General features: G+C 39.8%; 1 pseudogene; it reads left to right on the forward strand.

Moving 5' to 3' along the window:
- The first annotated feature begins 9,201 nt into the window (after positions 1–9,201).
- On the forward strand, positions 9,202–11,248 carry LOC127226227 (poly [ADP-ribose] polymerase tankyrase-1-like; annotated as a pseudogene).
- The last annotated feature ends 5,334 nt before the right edge of the window (positions 11,249–16,582 follow it).

Genomic DNA, 16,582 nt, shown 5'->3' on the forward strand with positions numbered 1-16,582 from the left:
CATATATGGGGAGATGTGTATCAGCTCATATACAAATGTCACTCTGTGTTGAAGAAGAGATTAAGACATCTTGGGTTTTGCTATACAAAAAGGGTCCTGTGACCACTCCCCACAGATAGTGTGGAACAATTGTATTTACCTTGACTTAAACAAAATTTTCTTTATGTAATAATTCTATCTAGATGAAGCAACACTAGCAACCACTCATTAAACACTTCTAAATTTAATAATTCTTTAAAAGCTAAACTGCAGCTCTAAAAAAATACATAGAAGTAGTTACTTCTTAGCTACCTCATGATTTGTAATTTATGGTCAAGGTTGTTTGGCAAGCAAGAAATTCTGTGAGTCTGGTCTTGTGTTTTCTTCCACTTCTTTCTAAACAAAGAGGTTTAAAGGTTTAAAATCACCAAAATATTAGAGGGAGGTTAGAGAAATCAATGAAGGTTTAATAAAGTGGTGGTTTGGTGTGTGTGTGTGTGTGTGTGTGTGTGTGTGTGTGTGTGTGTGTGTAAGTGCAGGTACATGTGCACATAAATGACAGACATCAACATCACATGTCTTCCTCAACAACTTTTCAACCTACTTATGTGAGACTGGGTCTCACTCTTTTAAACTGTAACTCTCCAGTTGGCTGGACTGGCCAGCCAGCAAGCCCTTAGTATCCTTCTGTCTGTCTCCCCAAGTGTTGGCATTACAGGCATCTGTTTCATAGTCTGTTTGCTTTTTCCCCCCTTTCTTTTCACTTTGTTTATTTCTAAGAATGTGATTTAATTCCAATGTTTCTCCCTTCCATTTCCTCCCTCCAAAACCTCCCACATACCCTTCCAACTCTCCTTCAAAGTCATGGCTTCTTTACTTATTAATTTTTATTATAAGTATATGTACATATATATTTCTAATATAACCTGTTAAGTCCACATAATGTTTCTTGCATGTATGTTTGCAGGGTTGATCATTTGGCACTGAACAACTAATTGGTATCTTCCCTAGGGGAACCTACCTCTCATGCTCCCAATTTGCTCAGCCGCCTATAATTCTTTGTGTAAGGTTGAGGCCTCCTGGGCTTTTCATTGTCTATTTTGGCATGCCCATTGGTGTCATCCTTGTTTGGCTCACTTTTGGGTGGTCATATTGCTGAAATTTTGTGGGTATAGCTTCTGATGTTACTAGGGGACAAAATCTCACAAGAAACCCTTAGACTCTGTCTCTTCTTCCACGATGTTCCCTGAGTCTTAGGTACAAGAGTATTTTCCTGACATCTTCAATTATGAGTCAACCGTAACTATTCATTACCTGAAGCAAAATTTTGAGGATAGTAAAACTTTCTCCAGGGAATGGCTGCCATATCTGCTGTAAGGTGGGGCTTTACGAAGGAATGCACTTTAACTCTCAGTACAGGATAAAGCTCTGATACGGTTTCCATACTCTTGGGCTTCCCAGTCTCCAGAACCATAAGCAAAACAAACTTGCTCATGGTACATTACCAAGTCTCTGATGGTGTGTTGCAGGGCTAGAAAACCAATTAAGGAAAGGCAATCTGAGGTTTAGTTTTGCTTTGTTTTTTTCACTTTTCCCCATGAAACTGATCATTTGAACAGTCACTTAAACAGAGCTCTTAGCTTAAGTCATTATATCATACTTCCATGTTAACACAGGATTGTAGGGCTGGACTCCCAAGGTACTTCATCTATTCAAGAGTAGCTGCATAAATTCATTTAGGAGGATGAAGCCCCTATGTTCTAACCATCTCCCACTAGTCCCCACCTCTGAACAGTGTGCTGGTGATTAAAGCAAGTCAGCTAAAATAACCTCAGGCACGCCTAACCACTGCCCTCCACTTACAGAAGCTGTTCTCGAGAGTTGGAACCAAACCCAGACAGTCCCCAGTAAAGACTAAGGTCTCGGCTACCACCCTCTGTTGGCACTTACATAGTGTGTGTCTTTTACACAGTTCTTAAGTTCCCTGACTCTCAAGTTCATTGTTCCCAACCCCCATACCCAGTGGACTTGTAATTATTAACCATGCCTCAGCGGTATAGTGTCCTATGTCTGGAGCCTTAAAAGTCTGGTGTTTTATCCTACTTACAAGTTACCAAGTTAGTCATGGATTATGACAAAAGACATGAGACACCTGAGTCAGAGGAAAGGACAGGGAACTGCAACTGCAGAGTGCCCAGAATGTCAGCATTCATAGTACAAAGAAGGCAAGTAAGGTCAATGGTTAACCATTTAAGCAGTATGCTGTGCTAGGAACAGCCCCAGAGTATAGAGAACCCGGATGGGTTAGGAGGGCACTGAGCAAACTTGAACGTTGCTCTACAGGAGGCCATTATCTTTATTAGTCTAGACAGAAACAAATGTCACTTATGCACAGGTTTTTGTATGAAGATTTGTTTGTTTCTCTTGGGTTGAGGCCTAAGAGAAGGACTGCTGGGTCATGGGATAAATGTGTATGTCCTTGAGGAGAGCCAGCAGCAATGGCAGGAAATGCCTCTCCTTGCAAGACATGAAGAAATAAGAGAGGTATATTACTCCTTGCCCCTGACTGAGGCCGGTAAATAACATATGGTAAATGTTCGGCAGACAGTAGTCATTGTCAGGAACACTGTTGCCTGTGGCTAGTGCTGGGCAAGGTATGAGTACAGGAAACAGGCCTGGAAAGAATGCTACTTCCTGCTGTCCTCCCCTAAACTTACTGTTCCACTCTAACAGCATCTCCATTTCTATGAATAGTTTCAGTCTCCTAGGGGAGGCTGGTATGGAGTTAGAAATGTTTGTCATGTTGTGATTGTGTGCTTGCTCGAGACTTGATTTCCATCATTTTCCTTAGCTAGGAACACCCAGTCACATGACAAAGTGAAGGATGTTTAGACGGTGTCACAGCTTAGGTCTTCTCAGAAGAATACATGCTTTTTATTTTATTTTTGGAATCTACTTAGTTCTACAACCAGTACAGATTATTTCTCAGAATTGTCTCCCAGCTCTCAACTTTTTGAATATCTTCATTTCAGCTTCTCCATTTTTGTTGTAAGTCATTTTGGTTGAGGTATCATGTAGATAATTAAAGTTCATTGTTTATGTGTGTGTACAGTTCCATTTGTTTTGACAAATACATACAAAGGGCAACTACATCATAATGAGAATACAGATTAGTCCTGACACTGCAGAACGTCTCTCACTCACTGGTAAATAACCTTCCTCTGCTAACAACAACTGACAACCACTCATTTGTTTGTTGTCACTATTTTTTTTTTTTTTTGTAGAACACCATGTAATTAGAATTCTTTGTTTGTGTTTTTGAGACAGGGTTTCTCTGTAACAGTCCTGGCTGTGAGTCCTGGACCTCACAATGTAGACCAGACTGGCCTTGAACTCACTGAGATCCACCTGCCTCTGTCTCCTAAGTGTTATTATTAAAGGCATGAACCACCTCTGCCCGGCAACTAGAAATCTTAATGTATTTTGAGTTGGACTTTTTTCACTTAGCATTATATGTTCTTTATTTATCCACATTGCTGAATGTAATACAAGTTTGCTCTTTTATTGTTGAGTAGTACTCCATCATGTTAATATGCCTTGGTTTACTTACCTGATGAGCAATTAATGAATATTTGTGCTGTGTTTTGTTAGCTAAAGTAAATACCCAAGGGTTTCAATAAAAGATAATACTCAGCACTCAATAAAATGAGTTTAAATATAGGATTAAAATACCAGATCAATTGACTTCAAGCAAAGGAAAGGATACACGGTAGGCAGGTTCAACTTAATAGAAGAAGCTTGTTGGAAGACTATTGAAAGGACCAGCAGGGTGCTCCCCTCTGGACCCACGTTTGGGCACAGACCACACGGAAACACCAATTTTCAAGCACAATCCAAACACAAAGAGATCCTTTAATGAGCAAGGCAAAGAGACAAAGTGGCTGTATTTGAATCGGACAGAAACAACAGCAAAATAGCTTTGCACATGTTAATTGTAAGAGGAAAAAAGGGAGGTCTGTGTTAGAATGAGCCAGGCTTTTTTACGCTCTGAATGGGTATTTTAATTAGTTAAGTTCCAATAACAAATTTTGATTGCTGAATTTTGATGTTTTGAGAGTTGTACCTTGGTGATCAGTCTCAGGAATGAGTCAGGCATAACAAGGTAGCCAAATAAAGGTGGAGACCTTTGTGGGTAGCTTTAAGAATGTAATCTCATGGTTTAGCAAGGGTGAAAGAAGGGACATGGGCAAAATCTGCTGGTGCCATGTTTGCCATGCTCCAGCCTGCTGGAGCCCTTCATCTATGACTCCCTCTGGTGAGCTTAAGCCATGTCTGCATCTGGAAGGCCCTCCTTTCTCCTCTGAACTGCCTTCCTGATTGCTCCTTGTGGTCATGAAGCTTTGGCTTCAGCTATACCTAAAGTGTCCTCCATTGATAGCCTGCAAGGATCTAGCTTCTGCTGGTGACTATAGAACTCTTATCTGCATTTTACAGACTTGGGACATGCTTAGCCTTTCTGTTGATGTTTGTAAGCGGATTTCTGTGGATTTCTATATCTATATGCACACACACCACTGGTTAAGATGTTCTACTCCAATCCTGAATGATATAGTATTTAGTAGTACATATTTAGCATAGGACTCATGTGTATATGTGTTCCTATTCATATGTGTATGTGAAGGTCAGAGGACAACACTGAGCATTTTGTCTTGACAGAACAATGAGTGTCTACCTTGTTTTCTGATACTAGGTCTCCTAGTGGGATCTTGGGCTCACTGATGAGGTCAACAAGCCCCATGGACCCTCATCCTCTTGTGCTGGTATTACAGGTACCAACTACACCCAGCTTACTATATTTGTCACAGGGATCAAACTTGGTTCCTCATGTTCACATGACAAACATGTTACAGACTGAGCTATCTCCCCAGCTCAGGCTTAATATATAATTCAAGTATGGGCTTTCAGAATTGTTCTGGGGTTTTTAGGAATTCATTATTTAATCCGATGAGGTAGGTTGCAACCCAGAAACGTGTGTGATTGCATGCATTTTCAGTTAATTCCTCAAGGATTTGAATTAGTTCTTTATGTGCAGTTAGCAGACACGTAAGGTGATGACTCATCCACTCTGTGAGTTATAAGTTGTTAGACATCAGTTTCCTATAATCCATGAACTTGTAATTGTATTTTGGAACAGCAATAAAAGATTAAAATGTGTCTCCTACCAACAATATTTAACTACAATCCCAGATCTTTTAAATATGCTAGTATTATAGCCAAGTTCTCATCTATATTAGAAATATGTGCACAGAGACGTGAAGTCGTAAGCATACTTACAGTTGTTTTATGTGTTTATATATGCTGTTTTACGGTGTGGTTACTTTTGTCAGGTGTCTTCCTTGTACGTGATAGGCTGAGTGTTTCTGCAAATTATGCTTCAAAACTGGCCAGAGAAGAGTTGCATTGTCTGTACCTTGAACTCTCTAGCTTAATAACAGTCTATCCAGACAGTGGGAAACAGTTTCTCCTAATGTCTAAGGGAAAGTTACATACAACCTTTCATCCTAAAGGTACCAAGCACTGCAGCGTTATAATCTTTATGCTTATGTGTGTATTCATGTGTTGCATGGATTGCGCTTGTTTTTGTGTGTGAGGGGGCTAGAGGAAGGTATCAGTTGTCTCCTTCTTGCTTCCCATCGTATTTTTGAAGGGGAAGGGTCTCTCCATGAACCTGGAGATCACTGTTTTGGCTAGTCTGGTTGGCCAACCCCTGGACCTGCCTCTTTAGCCCAGCCATCACTAGGTTTACAAATGCAGGCTGCTGTCCCTGATTTTTTGTTTTATATATGTGGGTGCTAGAAATCTGAACTTGTATCCTCATACATGTACAGCAACCACTTTATCAAGCTACCTCTCCAGCCCCTAGTGTTCGGTTCTTTGTGAGAAGGATATTTATTTATTTATATAAACAGAACATATAAGCTACAATAAATCTACCACTGATGATTTTTAAATCTTGGTAATTTTGCACAGTAAAATTCCCTAAGGCTTGCTCTTCTGTTTGGATGGGTTTGGGACTGGTTTTTGCATTCTTTTTATTTGTTTTGGTTTGGGTTTGGGTTATCCAGAATAGGACCTAAAGGACAATTGTTTTCATGTCTTTGGACATCACCATGCTGGTCAGACTGGATGAGCATCGTGACCAAGTCAGTGAGTATTTGTTCTCCATAGGTCCTCCTAACACCTGAGGAGACCTGCTCTGTAGGTTACCCCCTCACTACAAACAGAATCAGGAGACCAGGCTCTGTCAGCTATCCCTTCACTGTCCTCACTACAAGCAGAATTAGTGAAAAGGTCAGCCCTGAGAATGGAAATTCCCTGAACAGAAAATGTCCTTGTAAAATTAGACAGTTTGATGTCACATCCTGTAAAGAAGATGGGCTCTGCTATGTTTCCCATACAGAATGTGAATAGCATCATCATTATGTTACTGATGTTAATATTATGTTAATATACAACATGTTATTACTCTCTGACCAGCTAATCAAGCCAGCCAGTATCTTCATCCATTATACTAAACAGATTCTCTGAATTTAAAACAGTACATAAGCAATGAAAAAATTAGTGTTACCCTATTTTTCTTGATGGCAAGAATAAACATTCCCAATATGTAATAATTAATGCCATAATAATTAATATGTTTACAAATTAATATTTTACCTCTTAATAATCAGGTACTATGTTTAGTCTGTGCTGTTTGGGATGTTGGGAATCACAAACCATCCACTTTGCTGTTCCTGAGGTTTTCTCACAGGTAGCTAGGGGTTGAAAGGAAGATTGACAGGGTCTTTTCCCACTCTGTGAGCTCGGTGATATGCAAAAGGATGCAATGGAAGTCAGGTCTTGTTATTCCCTCTGGGTCACATAAAAAGGTTACAGCCTTTCTCTTCCTCTCTCCCTGAGAGAAGGTGAAAGACAGCACAGAGGACAACTAAAAGTGTATGCACAGTAAGCTTCCTGATAACAGGATGGAAGAGAGGTGAAGGAGGATTTATCTTTTATGCCTCTCTACACCCAAAAGAGACCAAAAAGGAGGGCGGGAAGTCCCACAAAGCAAAAGAAAACTTGAGACAAACAATCCGTCTGTATTTTCATGTAGCACTCTGGTCATTTTCCACAACTGGAATTGTCCTGGGTTCTGAACTTATTACACAAGACTTCTTGTGTCTTTCGCCCATTTCCTCTTGGTTCCTCCATCGCTATTTCAAGAGAAACCAAGGCCACAATGATACTGGGAAGAAAATTTCCTTGAAAACAATGGAACTTTTCCATATTCAAGCTCTCCAGCATAGAGCTATGTGCTACTGGGTGGAGCTGCCTGGTGAGTTAGAAGGACAAGTTAACAAGCTCATAATATTAACACACTGCAAATTACACCTCCAGATAGTCTTGTCTTGGTATTTTCAATAGCCCCTGACCTTGGTAGACTATAGTTATTTTGAACTGACATGGAACTTTGAACAGGTCCTTGTTGGCTTATGTGCAGTATAGTTTTTCACAGCTTCTAGTCTCTCTCATGTGATTTATATGAAGTAATTGCTCTGCTAATTGAATTTAACTCTGAATGGCAAAAGAGTTTCAGTTATTTTGTCAATGTTTTGAATGTTTACAAGTAAATACAATTTTAAAATTAATATCATTTAAAAACAATGGATTTGAGTAGGATAATCCTTTTTAAAAAATGTGTGCATTGTTGTTTTGCCTGCGTGCATGTCTCTGTGAGGGTGTTGGGTCCCCTGGAACTGGAGTTACAGACAATTGTGAGCTGCCATGAATTGAACCCTGATCTCTGGAAGAATAGTCAGTTTTCTTAATCACTGAACCATCTCTCCAGCCCCTGAGTAGTACAATTATTAATTTTTTTCTACTATTCTACATTTTCCACATTTTTAAAAGAAGGAATGTGTACATTTTAAATGAAAATATGTGCACAAAAATTATTACACATAAAAAAATAAAATTAATTGCAAGAAGTTAATAGAATTTAGTTTGTAGAGTAACATAGTGCTGATTTCAATTTTATATTTTAATCTTTTCAACTCTTTAAAACAGTAATCAAGTATTCCCTGTGGGAATAAAGGAGACAATCCCCTAACTTACAGACATGTTTCATTGTTTCCCTGTGCTCCCAGACTTCTGACTAAGGTGCTGTTGGAATTCATGGGAGCAAGTCCACAGTTATGATAAGTATCTAGATTTTTGGGAAAACATTGTAAAAGCCTGGCAGGACACTCTGATTATTGAGTATTAGAGGATTGGTGAATCCCTCACACGGCCATGCTGGTGAAAAATATTGGGATTGATGCTTGGGACAGCAGAGGAACCGTGCTATACTGGTTCATCAGTAAACGTCACCAGAAAGGAAAAAAACTGCAAAGAAGTCTGTTCATGGTGAATGTGCCTCTCTCTTATGCCCACTCTTTGCTTTTTATGTAGACAGTTGGTATTCTTTTCCAGTCTCATTTAAGATTCTCGCAGTTTTCTCTGTTTTGTTTCTCTCTGCTCTTTACTGCATCAGGTTTGGTGCTCCTCAAATGAGTTCCCACATAAAACTGCATTTCCCACGTCACCATACTCATCATTTCAGAAAATAATTCTGTTTGTTTGTCTGCCTCCCTTAATATATCTCATGCTACTTGAGGCAAAGATAGCTATCTCTCTTCTCATCGTTACTCTCCTAGGACTTAGGTTAACACAAAGTAGAAGCCAAAGCTTCCTAGTCAGTTCTGGGCACCTTGAGACTTTATTTGTCTCACAACCACCTACAGGGAACCGAAGAATTTATTGTCTTAGACATGATGCTTTCCCCTAAACACCAAAGATGCTAAGTAGTTAGCAAACTTCTCAACAGGCAAAGCCAGCTCCTGAAACCTATTAATTAAAACTGAAATTGGCCAGATGACTTCTGTATCAGAATAGCTACTCTAAGCTTTCAAGGGTTTTCTCATGGTCTATGGGGGAAAAGTTCAAGCAAGGAGTGAGGATCTATACCTATAATTGCATCACATGAAAGGCTGAAACAGGGGTATTGCTGCAAGTTTGAAGCTAGGGTTGTCTGCACAGTCCATACCAGGTCAGCCAGAGTTGCACAGCAAGACTTTGGCTTGTGACAGAAGAATAGATAATGGAAAGACTTTATTAAGAATAACATATAAAGGAAGCCAGATGGCCAAAGTCAATGAAACAAACAAACAAACAAACAAACAAAACCACCTCAAGGATTTCATGACCACTTCACATGTCACAGCTGAAAGGGCTCATAATGACATCATGATCATGGAAGTTCTGCATAAGCATGGAGCAAAGATAAAGATGAATGAACTGGACAGATTGTTTTGCGTAGAGCTGCCTTAGCAAGCCATCTGCAGACCTGCCACCTGCTGCTGAGTTGCTACTCTGACCCTTCCATCATCTCCCTGCAAGGCTTCACAGCAGCACAGATGGGAAGAAGCCCTAAAATGGATTCTGAGTGAGAATGCTCCTATCCTCACTTCTGATGTGGACTATCCACTCCTGGAGGCATCAAAAGCTGGGGACTTGGAAACTGTGAAGCAACTTTGCAGCCCGCAGAATGTGAATTGCAGAGATCTGGAGGGCCCAAATTCTACCACCCCCCTATACTTTGCTGCAGGCTATAACCATGTGTCTCTGGTGGAGTACCTTCTACACCAGGGAGCTGATGTCCACATCAAAGACAAAGGTGGTTTGGTTCCCCTTCATAATGCCTGCTTCTATGGACACTACAAAGTATCTGGACTCTTGGTGAGGCACAGGACTTCCGTAAATGTGGTGGACTTGTGAAAATTTACCCCTCTCCATGAAGCGGCAGCCAAGGGAAAATATGAAATCTGCAAGCTCCTTCTAAAACGTGGAGCAGATTCAACTAAGAAGAACAGGGACAGAAATACATCCCTAGATTTGGTCAAAGAAGGAGACACAGATATTCAGGACTTACTGAGCTGCCCTGTTGGATGGTGATAAGAAGGGTTGCTTGGCCAGACCAGAGTGCAGAAGCTTTGCACTAGAGAGACTATCAACTGCAGAGACACCTAGGGCAGAAAATCAACTCCTCTGCACCTGGCAGCAGGTTACAATAACTTGGAAGTAGCTGAATACCTTTTAGAGCATGGAGCTGATGTTAAAGCCCAGGACAAAGGAGACTTAATCCTACTTCACAGTGCAGCATCTTATGGGCATGTTGACATAGCAGTGCTATGGATAAAATATAACACTTGTGTAAGTGTAAAGGATAAGTGGGCCTTTACTGGGCTCCATGAATCAGCTCAGAAAGGAAGGACACAGTTATGTGCCCTACTCCTAGCACATGGCATAGACCCAACCATGAAGAACCAAGAAGGTCAGACACCTTTAGATCTGGCAACAGCTGATGATATCCAAGTTCATAGATGCCATGTCCCTAGGGGCCTTGCCTACCTGTTTTAAACCTTAGGCAACTTCAGTTAGTGACTCTCCCCCTTCTGCTTCTCTGCTGCCAACAGCACAGGTAATCTGTCTGGTCCTTTGGCATAGCTGACTGTACGAGGGGCCTCCAATGCAAGGGATGGCGTTGCTGGTACAGAAAGGAAAGAAGTTGCAGGTCTTTACACGAATATCAGCTGATTCCTTAAAAACCTTGGTCTGGAACACCTTTGGGATAATACCTTTGAAACAAAAAAGATGACACTAGATGTGTTGGATGATATGGGTCACAAAGAATTGAAAGAAATAGGCATCGATGCATATGGACAAAGACTTTTAGGTAGACAACAAGGAACCAACCCATATTTGACTTTTCACAGTGTGAATCAAGGAACTATTTTGAAGAAAAAGAATATCAGTCAGTAGAAGAACAGATGCAGAACACAGTGATGGTGTGGATGCTGGTGGCATCTTCAGCAGATACAGTGTCATTCGGATTCAGAAGGTTGTGAACAAGATGCTGAGGGAGCGATTCTGTCACAGACAGAAAGAGATGTCTGGAGAATTACAACCATCACAATAAATGCATGCTGTTCCATGGTTCTATTTTCACTGATCAATCATTCATAAAGGGTTTGATGAGTGACATGCATATATTTGAGGGATGTTTGGAGCTGAAAACTCCTCAAAAAGCAACCAGTGTATTTATGGGATTGGAGGAGGAACAGGCTCTCCCACAACAGGCTTGTATTTGTTTTTTGGTTTTGTTTTGAGAGAGGGGATAACAACCTAGGCTAGGCTGACCTTTATCCCCTTGTATTGTCCTCTTTTGTGTTGAGATTACAGGTGTGTGTCACCATGCCCAGCTGGGAAAGTTCCTTGAAAGTATAGAACATGTTTGTAGCCTCTGTGGGTGGGAATAGTGCCAAGGATATAGCAGTTACATAAAAAGTCTAGGTCGAATAGGTTCAAAGTACTTGCTTAATAACAGTCAAGGAGATGTTTACTAAAAGGCATGTGTTCTGTGTACTTGTTTCTACATAGTTTCTACGTGTCCTGCAGATTGGATAAATAACTCACTTTGTAAAATCATAGAGTTGTTAGATAACCATATCACATGTAAGAAACAATCTTGGAAGCCCTTGGTGGCAGAACATACGTTCTCACTCTGTGTGGGTTTAAAATAAATGGTGAGATGGTTAAGTGGCTTTTAATTGGGGGTTATTTTCCTACTTGGTGATACATAGCAATGTTCAGGACCACTTTGAGTTGTAATAACTTGGAGAAAGATACTGCTAATGGCATCTGATGGGTACAAGTAATGGGTTCAGTGGGGGCATCTACAAAGCTCAGGGCCACCACCACAGTGAAGAATTACCTGGCTCCTAATGTTGATAGTCAATATTTAAAAAAAAAAAACAGTAACCACACAGCAAATCTGAATCCAGCCTGGTCTTCAGAGTGAATTCCAGATGGGCCAAAAGCTACATAAGCAAATTCTGAGAGTGGGGGAGAGGTGGGTCTTAACCATATTTTCCCAGGCACTATAGTGATGCTGAGAGGTTGAAAGTTGTGCTAGGCCCTAATGTAGCTCACCCAACTAGTCACCTTCTAGGAATGTCCAGCTTTTAAAGGGAACTATAAAGAACTGAACTCTGAACTAAGAGAAACAGCAATCTCAAGAAACAAGGGCTTGGTTTTTTGTCTGCTTTGATCCCTGTAATTTAACCTCTGCTCAATCAGATACTAATAAATGTAATCTCATGAACATTGGATGAGTTATTAAAAAGCATTAGTGGAAGTATTAGCATTGATAAAAATGGATCATGGCTTCAAAACAGTCACTTAGCCACTTTAACAGTAAGATTACCAACCTTTGTGACATATTAGGACTGCATGTGAGAGTCATGTTGTTTAACAAATCATAGTGTACGTGCCTGTAGCTTCAGCAATAAAGAACTAAAACAGGAGGATTATGAATTTGAGGTCAACCTGTGCCACATAATGAGAACAAAATTTAAACCTAATCAAACCAAAACAGTAGGCCAAGTTAAGAAAAATCAAGAAATGTATCAAACCAGAGTCATGAACTGTGAAAGGATTCTGCAAGATCCTTTAGCCAAATTTGTACCCAGACAGACCTCAGAGTTTAAATCATGACTGAGGCGGGGATAGTCAAATACCAAGTCTACCCACTACTCCTGTGCTACGATAGCATCATGGCATGAGGCATGTGTCTACTTTTGCCTTCATTTGCTAAATGACAACATGATGATGCTCCATTAGCCATCTTAGCTTTTTCATTTCCGTTCATCCCTGATTTTGTTATTGTTTGTTTGTGTCTGGGATATCATGGCTGGTTTTTTATTATTATACTCTACTTTGACCTTTTTTGTTGTGTACAGTAGTCATCGCACATCACACTGTTATATAAAGAGATTTTCATCCAAGTATGTAATGTGTGTTGAACACATTTCCACTCCCACTCCTGTGAGACAAGGTCTTGCCATGTATTCTAGACTGACCTCAAACTCATGATCCTCCTGACTCAGCCTCTCAAGTGCTGGGATTACTGGTGTGTACCACTTTGCTCTGCTTCTAAAGAACTACCTTAATGAAGGTTCTTAGCTTTTTAGCCTAGATTACTGTAACCTTGGGGGGTTTCTTTAGTGTCTCCTTAAGTCATTCATGTTTTTACATGATGATGTAATAACCACAATTACATAGCAGTAATTATGATGACAATTTTAGGCTGATATAGCTCGGGGATTGATAGCTGGAGTTTAGAAGCTAGTATGCCGGGATTTCAAGCACTTAAGTACATTAATGCATTTAATCTTACTAACAATTGTGACTCTCCCTAGACGACAGGTGAGAAAATTCAAGTAATGTAAGTTGGAAACCATTTGCACTAGGTCATGGTTTAGTTTTAGCCTGGCCCTGTGCTGAGCTCTAAGTCCTTGACTCCATCCTATACTGCTTGTATTCCAGCTGTCACTCAATACTTGGTGGGTCCTACATCCATACCCAAGACAGTCTCCATACTGAGTCTAATGCACCAAACTCATGTTTTCAGAGTCATTTTTTATATAAAAGGCTAATTTCTGTATTTTAATCAGAATATGGTTATGAGACTTGTGTGACTCTTAGTCCCATCTGTTTATATTTCATCTCTTCAGGTAGTCTGATTTGTTTATATTTTGTCTCTTTGCTTAGTTAACTCAAAATGGTTAAGCTTGACTTTTTCATATGCAGAACGAATAAACCTGAATTGTCAATGAAGTCCAGCATTGTTCATTACAGTTTATAATTTGTCTGACTTAGATAGTGTATGTAGCTTGTATAGGCAAACCAGTTGGCTTAGGCAATGAATGGCTTCAGGAATGTGAATCCATTTATCCAGAAATAATAATAGCAGTAATATGTACCATTCGTGCATCAAGTTGACCATATAGTATAGTAAAAAAAAAAAAAAAAAAAAAAAAAAAAAAAAACAAAACCAAAACAAACAAACAAAAAAAAACTCCCTAGATTCAAAATGCTTTAATCTCTGGCCACCATTTATCTTTAGGATAATTAACTTTTCAGACCCTCAGTTACTTGACCTGTGATGTGTACCTAATGAAGAAAACCATCTTCTACTAGAATTCTGAAAGGATTAAAGGAGAAAATGAATATAACCTTAGTATAATATTATACATATTAAGTGACCTAATAGATATTTTTGAGTGCCCTAGTCTATGTCCAGGAGCAACTGAAGAGGCTCATACTCAAAAAGATGACACCTCTAGGAGAGAGTAAGCTTTGTAAGCTTTGATATGCCTATCAGGATGACATCTTGGTAAATGCCACTTGGATAAATAGATGAACAAAAAATGATATCACCATAAAAATACACTGTAGAATGTGACTTTAAAATATATAAAGTCCCAATTTATTGCCTCCCTCATCCTTACTTTCTGTCAAGTCCCTTACCCAGTACCATGCAAGCTGTTCAGCTGCTTTTCTTTCTTTTTACTAACAACACCTTATTCCTATTCTTCACAAGAGCCCATTCCAGAAACACTATAATGTTCCTCCTTGATTGACGATCCGAGAAAGGCACACATAAATCCTTATTTTATGAAGGAATGCATTTAAATTTCACTATTTGACATTCAAGGTGCTGCACAGATCATTTGTCTCTACTCATCTCTCCTCCCTTCATTAAACTCTTCACTACCCTACATCTTTGTTGAGTAGAAACTTGCTTCTTCATGTCTCTCACTCTATGACTTCCTTGTTTGTTCATGCCTTTCTTTGTGTGTGTCTGTCTAGATCTTGTTCACTCTGAGGCCCATGTTTGTCCAAATTCCTCTGCAAAATCACTATTTAACTGTTGTGGCCTCATCAATGTTTCCTGTTAAAGATGCTCATAGCCCTGATCGTCTATTGTAAGACCACCTTGTATTTTCATTCTAACTGGGCTATCTGCTGTTCTCAACAGTTGCCATTCTGGTACACAATATTCCATATCTTACACTTATGTGCTGTGCTCAGAGAGTAGTCAATGTATTCTTACTAATGAACTGCTTAGGATCCTTTATTGCTGCAGAAATAGTCAGAATTCTTTGGAGAAATGAATGCTTCTGATCTTATCCTTATAGCTGGGACTCCACCCAATGTGAGATCACTGTTCATTTCTGCTTGAAGACATCATTGCCAGCACACTGTTATTTGCCAACTCATTTCTAAATGGGCCCTGTACTGGTCCTTGCCTTTCAAGTCTTCATTCTTCTTTACTTATCAGCACACCTTGATTCATTTCTGCACCATGGTCTTTGACATTGGCCTCCTTCTTGGGTGTGAACCCAAATCACTTTGCTGAGGTTGGCTATTTATGTCCTTTTTACTGGCACCTAAAGATGGAAATTATGACATCATCTAAGCAATGATCCCCAAACATAACAGGATAAGATTGCTGACGTGCTTATTAAAAAAATTACAGTTTCTGGATCCAATTCAAAGCCTTTTACACCATAATATCCCAAATGAAGGCCTAGAAATCAGAATGATTAACAAGATCCCAAGGAAATTCTTCTGATCAGATGGCAAGGTTACTCATCTGAGATACTGGATAATGTTCACCAGCAGATCTGATGGACCAGTCTGTTTCACTGCCCATCAGAAAGCCTGTGTTTGGAAGAGATCATTGATTTCAGTGACTTAGGATTTTAATTTATTAATTTCATTTTCTGTCACTACAAGGACTAACAAACCAGTAATATAGAACCTCTGAACTTTAATTTCATCATCATTATCATAATGATAATAATAATAAGTGATTTGAATAAGAACAGCCCCCATAGGCCCATATTTGAAGATTTGAGCCACGCTGATGGAACTGTTCAGGAAGGATTAGGAAGTATCTGTCTTTAGGGGTGGGTTTTGAGGTTTCAAAAGCCCATGCCATATCCAGTTAGCATGCCCCTCCCCACACTCACTCTCAGCTGCTCCTTCAGTACCACGCCTGTCTTCTGCCATGTTCCTCATTATGATGGTCATGGAGTAATCCTCTGAAACTATAAGCAAGCACCCAATTAAGCACTGTATTTCCTAAGTCACTTCGGTCATGGCCTTCCCAGCAATAGAAAAGTGGCCAAAACAGAAAATAAGGAAAGGAAGGAAGGAGGAAAGAACTGTAACAAATCATTAGCTTTCCTTCATGGATTCCCACTAGAATGACTTCAAGGACTTCTAGAAAAATTACCTCTATTAGTTGCTTTTCATGTTGCTGTGATGAAATGCTGGTAGAAAAAAACTCAAATGAGGACAACTTTATTTTGGTTAATGTTTTCTGAGGGTACAAGTCCATGATAGTGGTGTGAATAATGACTCTGATTAGCAGAAGCAGGAATCAGCGGAGAAGGAAGCCATAACCAAAATCCTGAGCTGTAACATCTGCAGGTCTGCCCTCAGTACCCACCTCTGACAGCCAGGCAGCAGCACCAGGTGGGGATATGATGTTCAAGCACATGAGCCTATGTGACATCAATTGGGCCAGATATACTATTGAAGTCACAATAAAGGGAAATGGTGACTGTTAAAATGTCTTTAAATTGATAACTTTGATAATAGTATGTCATCT

This window comes from Phodopus roborovskii, unplaced genomic scaffold, assembly GCF_943737965.1.
Source record: "Phodopus roborovskii unplaced genomic scaffold, PHOROB, whole genome shotgun sequence".
Taxonomy (NCBI): Eukaryota; Metazoa; Chordata; class Mammalia; order Rodentia; family Cricetidae; genus Phodopus; species Phodopus roborovskii.